The 8,373-nt window shown below is 45.7% G+C and overlaps 1 pseudogene; it reads right to left on the bottom strand.

The window, feature by feature from the left end:
- Positions 1 to 1,792: 1,792 nt before the first annotated feature.
- On the bottom strand, positions 1,793 to 8,170 carry LOC119579121 (annotated as a pseudogene).
- Between the last annotated feature and the right edge of the window lie 203 nt (positions 8,171 to 8,373).

The raw sequence follows: 8,373 nt of genomic DNA, 5'->3' as shown, positions 1-8,373 counted from the left end.
TTAGTATCATTGTTATCATTATCAGCATGATCATCATTATCATTATCATCGTTACCGTTATTATCATTATCATCATCATTGGTATTATCATCAATATCATCACTGTTATTATTATTATTATTATTATTATTATTATTATTATTATTATTATTATTATTATTATTATAGTCGTATTTGTATATTTTTTTCCAAGTTGCATTTGCATTGAATTAGATCGTAACCTTACTCTGCAATTTTGGTGTTTTTATTTCCACTTTGCTTCGCTATGTTGGCAAAATTCTAAACAGTGGAATAATTTTCTAAAGCTCTTATTCGTATTTTTTTTTTTTTTTTATCTTAGAAATGTAATTGTTGAGAAATGTATTCATGTAATTGATTAATTCATCAATTCTAATCATATTTCACTCCATTTTTTCATTGTCAATGTTGATTTTTTTTCTGATCGTATATTTTCTCATTTTTGTCTCATTTAAAAGGAAATAAAAAAATCAACATGTAAGTTTTAAAACATCATTAATAATAATCTACAACATTCTTAGACTCTACTGTACATACATTTGCACAAAAAACAGTACCATTGTAAATATCTACATAAATGGACCCAAAAAACGGAATGTGTTATTGCCTGGTACAAACCGGACCCCGTATTTCTATCGTGGCTTTTTCATCACAAATTTACAACTGTTGTTTTCATTCACAACTGTTGTTTTCATTCATAATTGTTGGTTTCATTCATAAACTTGTTTTAAGTCACATTTGGTGTTTGAATTGGCAACTGCTGGTTTGATTCACAACTATTTCATTCATGACTGTTGTTTTCATTCATAATTCTCGGTTTGATTTACAACTGTGGGTTTATAAGTGTTTTTTTTTGCATTTACAATTGTTGTTTTAATTTACAACTGTTGATTTAAGTCACAACTGTTGCATTATTTCGCAGATGTTGTATTCTTTATATATTCGTTGTTTGACAGATATTTGGGATATATTTCTCCCCCAATACATAGCAAATACTGACTGCTTGTTTCCTCGAGTGTTAGTAATTGTAGTAATAGGGGTCAATATTTTCCCGTTGGTAATGTTGTAAATATTTAGATATTTTTTTCTTTTATTGAATCCTTTTATTGTCATTATCTGATTAGTATTGGAAATCCACACTTTGCCGGTGAATTTGCAAAATATCGTGTTTTGTTTTGTTTTCTGAATTTCTTATATATATGCAAAATATCGGGTTGTGTTTTTTCTTGCTTAATTATTTCACATATCGTCACTGGAATCACGCCGGGCACTGAACAACACAGCCGTGACCTATGATTGACCTTGCTTGACCTCTTGACCCGGTTTAGGTCACTGAAAACACAAAGGACGTCCGTCACTGGATGAACACTTATTTTTCTCTGTCTCTGTCTCTACCGCAAGAGGCAGGTGTGTTCTGGGTAGTGAGCGAGGGCGTGGGCGGAGGCGTGGGCGGGAGGTTGGGTGGGTTTCAGGATCTCGAACTCAGCCCTCTCCCCCCCCTCCCCCCCCCTTTCCTGAAGCCCACCGTGACCTCGGCTGCGAATTCCAAGGTCCTCCGCGCGACGTCACTTGACTTCGCCACGGCGTCGGGTCCCTCTCGGTCCCTTCCGTTGTGGGAGGAGATTTCGCGATCCTGCACCGTGGGAAACGTCCTTCTGGCCCTTTGTGCGAGTCCTTCGGCGAGAGCGTCGCGCCGCGTCGTCTCCGCCACTGCGCCCCCGCCCCCCCCGCGATCGCCGGCGGGTCGCCATCGCCGCCGCCGAGAGCTGATCAGCCTCAGGGAATCACCGCACGAAATGCTCGCTCGCCCGCGCGCGCCCTCACCAGCACACGCCCTCCAGCCTCAGGGAGTTGGGCCGCGGCAGCGACAGCACTCTGCTCACCTCCTGCGTCGCGCCGACGCTTCTAGAGGAGGAGCAGACGGGGGAGGCCTCCGCGGCAGACGTGGGGGCCGGAGGCACGAAGGGCGACGTGGTGGAGGCGAGCGAGGTGGCGGGCGAGGCGAGCGAGGAGGCGAGCGAGGAGCGCAGGGGGCTGGAGGCCTGGGCGAGCAGCGGCGAGGCGGGCAGGGCCGGCGGCGGGAACGGGCACACGGGCAGGAAGGGCAGGAGGCCGGGGAACTGCGCGGGCGGGAGGCCGAGGGGCAGCAGGGGCGGCGCGTGGCACTCCAGGCCGGGCAGCCTGTCCCCCGGCAGGAGGTAGTCGGGCAGCCTGTGCGCCGGGGAGGAGACGGAGGCGTCGCCGCGGCCGAGGCCCGTCATGGGCGCCAGGCAGCGCAGCGACTGCGAGAAGGCGCCCAGCGAGGAGCCGAGCGGCGGCAGCGGCCCGTCCAGCCCGCGCTCGCGGATCATCTTCTTGGTCTTGTAGCGGTGGTTCTGGAACCAGATCTTGATCTGCGTGGGCGTGAGGTCGAGCAGCGACGCCAGGTGCTCGCGCTCCGGCGCCGACAGGTAGCGCTGCTGGCGGAAGCGCCGCTCCAGCTCGTAGGTCTGCGCCTTGCTGAACAGGATCCTCCGCTTGCGCTTGCGCCCCGTCGCCTCCATGTCCTCCTCCGTGCAGTCGTCCACCTCCAGGGCCTCCATGTCCTCCTCGGGCGCCGTGAGGCTGGCGGCCGCCTGCTCCGTCGAGTCGGCCGCTGCCTGTACGGCGCTGTGGGGCTCGTGCACGCCGCGGCCGGAGGGGCTGAGGGCCGCTTCCGTCGTGCCGTCCTCGTCGCCGGGGTCTGGGGGAGAAAAGGACCAGGTCAGCATCGAGAAAGTCGCACCCTTTAGCTAAAGCATTTTCGAATAAACAAATCAACAGAATGGGTATTTTTTGTTCGCAAATGAGTCGAATAAAATCACGACGAACCGTTAGAAAGGGATTCGCAGCATTTTCTGACCAACGCCTCGCTTGGTTTTTTGTGGTGTTTCATTTTTTCAATTCGCTAAATACCGAATGATTAATCTCTCATAATTACCGTTTACATAAATTTTAAACCAGACGAAAGAAGAAGAAGAAGGAGAAGACGAAGTCGAATAGGAAGAAAGGAGGGAAGGAAGAAACGAAGATACGAGAAGATACACAAGGAGCAAGAACTCCAGATTACCTCAGGGACTAGGGGTCTCCTCACGCACCAGGGGCGAGGTCTTACTCAAGCACAAGGGCGTCATCAAGGGCAAGGGCAAGGCTGTCTCAGGGACTAGGGGCAAGCGTTTCCTCAGGGACAGAGAGGGCAATAGAGGTTTAGGTTGAAGGGGAGGGAAAGGGAGAAAAATAGGGGTAGGGAGAGGGAAGGAGAGGTTGAAAGGGGGGAAGAAGAGGATGAGAAATGGGAAATGGGAGAAGGGAAAGGACGTGAGGAAGAGACCAGGGGAAGGGACAGGGGGCAGGGGGAGGGGCGTGGGAAGACCTCACCACAGCCTACGAAGCGGAAAATGCTCGGCTATGATCATCGCGAGAAACGAGCGTGATGTGGCGTCTCAAAGGGGGGGAGGGGAGGGGAGAAGGAGGGGGAAGGAGGAGATGAAGAGCGTCTCGGTTTGGGGGGGGAGGGGGAGAAGAGGGGGAGGGTTATTTACATACACGACCTTGATGTTTGCTTACACGCCCGTGATATGCCGAAAAGGACGCGTCCATCGGCGTTTTGGGAAAGGGCGTTGAGGAAAGAGAGAGAGAGAGAGAAAAAAAATATCGAGTCTCGGATTTTGAGGTCTTGGGTTGGCTGATAGCTTTGTGTCTATTTGTCCATTTTGTCTGTTTTTCTATCTATCTGTTTGTCGATCTGTTTGTCTATCTATCTATCTGCCTTCCGTCTGTTTATCTATCCATCTATCTATCGGTCTGTCTCTCTCTCACCTTCATCCTCTCCCTCTCTTTCATTCTCCCCCTCTGCCTCTCCCTCATCTCCCTCTCCCTCATCCTCACTCTCTCCCTCATCTCCCTCGCCTTCCCCCTCCCCCTCATCTCCCTCTCCTTCCCCCTCATCTCCCTCTCCTTCCCCCTCTCCCTCCCCCTCGCCCTCTCCCTCACCCTCTCCCTCATTCTTTGGCCCCGGGACGATGCAGGGTTGACGATATACTCAACCTGATCGACTGGAAATATAAATGGCGCCCCAGTAATTACCTCAAGTAATTTATGGCCCTAACAAGGAGGGAAGGGGAGGGGAGGGGAGGGAAAGGGAGGGAAGGGAAGGGGAGGGAAGGGAGGAAAGGGAGGAAAGGGAGGAAAGGGGAAGAAGGGAAGGGGAAGGAAGGGAAGGGAATGAGAGGGAAGGGAGGGAAGGAGAAGAAGGGAAGGGGAAGGAAGGGGAGGGGAATGAGAGGGAAGGGAAGGGAAGGGAAGGGGATGAGAAAGGGAAGTGGAGAGGAAAGGAGAGAAGACGGGGTGGGGGAAGGAAGGAAGAAAAGGGGAGAGAAGGATAAAGAGCAACGGAAGAGAGAAAGCGACGGGAAGGATTGAAGGGAGTAGCGGAACAAAGGGAGAGAAAGAGACGGCGAAGGAGACAGAAAGGGAGAAGAGGGAATGAGCGAGGAAAAGTAGAGAGGGAGAGAAGGAGAGAGAAGAGAACGAAAGAGAGACGAAGAAAAAGAGAGAGGAAAGGAAACAGAGAGGGAGAAAATGACGGAGCGATGAAAAAGCAAAGAGAGAGAGAGAGAACGAAAGAGGGAGAGGAGGCAGAAAGAGAGAGAAAGAGGAAGAGAGAGAGAGCGCGAAAGAAGGAGAGAGAGAGAGCGCGAAAGAAGGAGAGAGAAAGAGCGCGAAAGAAGGAGAGAGAGAGAGAGAGAAAGAAGGAGAGAGAGAGAGAGAGAAAGAAGGAGAGAGAGAGAGAGAGAGCGAAAGGAGAGAGAGAGAGAGCGAAAGAAGGAGAGAGAGAGAGAGAGCGCGAAAGAAGGAGAGAGAGAGAGAGAGAGGGGGGGGGAGGGAGATTATGTCACCGAGACTGTTTATAATAGGCGCATATTAGCTTATCGAACCTAATTGTGACATCCATTTAACCCCAAACACGAGGGGAATGAATCACTGCTGGGGTGAGGGGAGAGGGGGAGAGGAGAGAAAGGAGGGAGGGGGGAAGAGGAGAGAGGTGAAGGGAGAAAGGAGGGAGAGGGGAAGAGGAGAGAGGTGAAGGGAGAAAGGAGGGAGAGGGGAAGAGGAGAGAGGTGAAGGGAGAAAGGAGGAAGGAAGAAGGGGATGGGAGAGGGGAGCAGGAAGAGAAGAGTAGATAATTGGAAGAAAAGAAGAAGAAAAGAGGAGAGGAAGAAAAGAAAAGGGAGACATAGAAGAGAAATGAGAAAGGAGAGAGGCCAAGAAAAGAGAAGAGGAAAAAAATGAAGAGAAAAGAAGCAAGGAGAGAGAGAGGCAAATAATAAACACGGGAAGAAGCAGCAAATTCAAGAGAGAGAAGAAGACGAAGGAAAAAGGAATGAGAAAGAGAAGGAAGAGAAAATGTCGACAGAAAAAAACAGAAGAAGCAGGAAAAGAGAACAAGGAATTGAATATAAATAAAATAATAAAAAAAAAACGATAACATATTGCTTAAAAAAATCATGATGAAAATAAGAATTCATAATAGATGATAATACTGATGACGAGAATGATAAAAAATATTGCTAATAAGAAGAATGATGATAAAATAATAATTATAATAATAATAGCAATGATAATGGTAATATTAATAACAATAAAATAGCGATAATAATAATAATAGTAACAGTAATAATTACAATACTGATGATGATAATAAAAACATTAATTATTATATTGATAATAATAATAATAATATCAATGATAATAATGATTATAATAATAATTATTATTATAATAGTAATAATAATTATAATAATAATGCCAACAAAGATAATAATAATATCAACAGTAATTTGTATTATTATTACCATCATCATCATATTAACATAATCAATATTGTTTTCATTACCGGAAGCCTTCCTAAATAACAATCAAATCGAAACAAAAATAATAATAAAAAATAAACAGTACTATCATTTACAACGCCAGTGATAATGACAATGATAGAAACAAACTTCATGATCAGTATTATTATCATAATCATTACTGTGAGCATTGCAATTATTATGATTGCCGTGATTAACTCGTCAACATCACTGAAGTCATTACCGTAATCACTTTTTTTTTTATCATTACCATTATCATTACTATTATCATCACTATCATTTCTAATTTCTATTAGTATTACTATAATAATTTGTACGGTTATCATTAGTATTGGAATTATAATTATATTCTTTATTTTCTTCATCGCTATTATCATTATTATTAATATTATTGTATGTATTCTTATCATTATTATAATTATTTTTATATCATCAAGATATTTTTATTTTTATTTTTCCTCTGGATCCTCATTATTTTCAAACATATAAAAAAATTATAATTAAAAAATCAGAAAAAAAAAATTTATTTATAACCAGCGCTTTGCTATTTTTCGCATTAACATTATCTAAGCTATAACATAATAACAACATTGTTATCATCGTTATTATTGTTGTTGATATCATTGTTATTAGCGTCATTATTGCTATCCAAGTCATTTATTATTATTAATGTCATTATCACTAATATCATTATTGTTATTAATGTTATTAATGTTATTAATGGCATTACTGTTATGAAAAATATTGTTATTAATGTTATTATTACTTTTATAAATCATTGTCCTCTCTGCGCGGGCGAGTACGTTGCCGCCGCCACCGCAGAATGAAGCCTTTTCGGCGCCTTCAATGCGTCGCGCCCGGGAACCACCGCCGCGTAGAACCCATTTTGAAATCCCCCGAACTCCCGTGAACATTGAGAGAGAGAGAGGGGGGAGGAGAGAGGGAGAGGGAGAGAAAGAGGAAGAGGGAGAGAAAAAGAGAGAGGGAGAGGAAGAGGAAAAGAGAGAGAGAGAGAATTTGATTTATTCCGCTTCCGAACGCCACCCGTGAAAACTCTCCGGCTTCGACCCGCCGCGTTTCACGTCCTGATTTGCCATCATCAACCATCGTTATTATTAGTATTTCATCTTCTTGCGAGAAAAAAAAAGCAGAGACGCTTTTAATACAATCACTGCCGCAGTTCCCTTTTCTTAACGCTATTAATGCACAATCTTCAGAACGCAGGACGCACAGTCGACGCGAGAATCACAATAAATAGAAAAAAACCCAATTAACACAAATGTTTACAAAAATAAGTAAAAATGAGCTTACCTGAACAAGGTGCGGGGGCATCGTGTAACTGTAGCAGGTCCCGGACTGAGAAACCACGGGGAGGCGCTGGTCGCTTCTCTTGTACCTGCGGGAGAAGGTTAGCCAAGGTTAAAATTCCGCTCGCTGTTATCAGTTATTAGTATTTTTGAGCTTAAGGAGGTTGGGAGGAAGAGGGAGGAAGGGGAGGGGAGGGGTTCGCCTATGGTAATCACTGGTAAGTTTGTGTGTGTGTGTGTGTGTGTGTGTGTGTGTGTGTGTGTGTGTGTGTGTGTGTGTGTGTCTTTTCGTCCAGTGTATTGTTTCTTTGGACGTGCGGTTTCGTGAGGTTGATTGCTGTCTAGTAGCATGTACCCGAGACGCTGTGTTGTGTCTACGTCGGAGTTTCCTGAGGTGGGGGATGGGGGGGAGGGGAGGGGTTCTAGTTAAAATGAGTATCGACTTTATTAATTGACGTCGAAAAATACACTGCAGTTGTTTTTTTACACTTCCTAAAAAAAAAAAAGAATACCTGACAACTACGCTTTAGCATTTGGCAAATTATCGGACACTGCATAAACTACACTATTCATTCTATTCATACCTGTCATTAAAATACACGACACTCAATTAATCTAATATGTAGAGATGTGTATATGTATATTTTTTTTATATTTTCTCTCGCGCACTTCACAAATTTGGCTCCCGCGGCTTAAGTTGCATTTTTGTGGATATCAATGGCTTGTTTCAGAGGCCGCAGGGACGGTGACTTCAACCTCAACGGTGCTGTGCTCAGCGAGAGAGCGGCCAAGTCCCCTACGCGACACTATTCACTGGAAATTGGCGTTCCCGAAGGCGCATCGGCGGTACTTACTGTGATCATTGTGGATAGATGGGCACTGGGTAAACGCGTAGAGTGGGGATGCAAGTACTCCTGAGGGAAATTACTCCTGGCGAAGACACACAACTGACGCCGTCTCTCTGAGTTCTGGACTCACTCTCTCCCTCGCCTCGCGCTATCGGCTTTAGGCGGCCCCACCCCATTGGTCCGCGCCCGGGGGGAGGAGCTAGCGGCGGAGGCGGGGCTTGGGCCGTGCGCGCCGCTGATTGGTCGGGCGGGGATGATGGTCTCATTATCCAGAGGGAAGAGGAGTCGGCCGGATAAGTGGTGCGCAAA

The sequence above is a fragment of the Penaeus monodon genome, chromosome 11 (assembly GCF_015228065.2).
Source record: "Penaeus monodon isolate SGIC_2016 chromosome 11, NSTDA_Pmon_1, whole genome shotgun sequence".
NCBI lineage: Eukaryota > Metazoa > Arthropoda > Malacostraca > Decapoda > Penaeidae > Penaeus > Penaeus monodon.
Note: the sequence above shows the minus strand (reverse complement) of the source record. Positions and strands in the feature narration are given on the sequence as shown.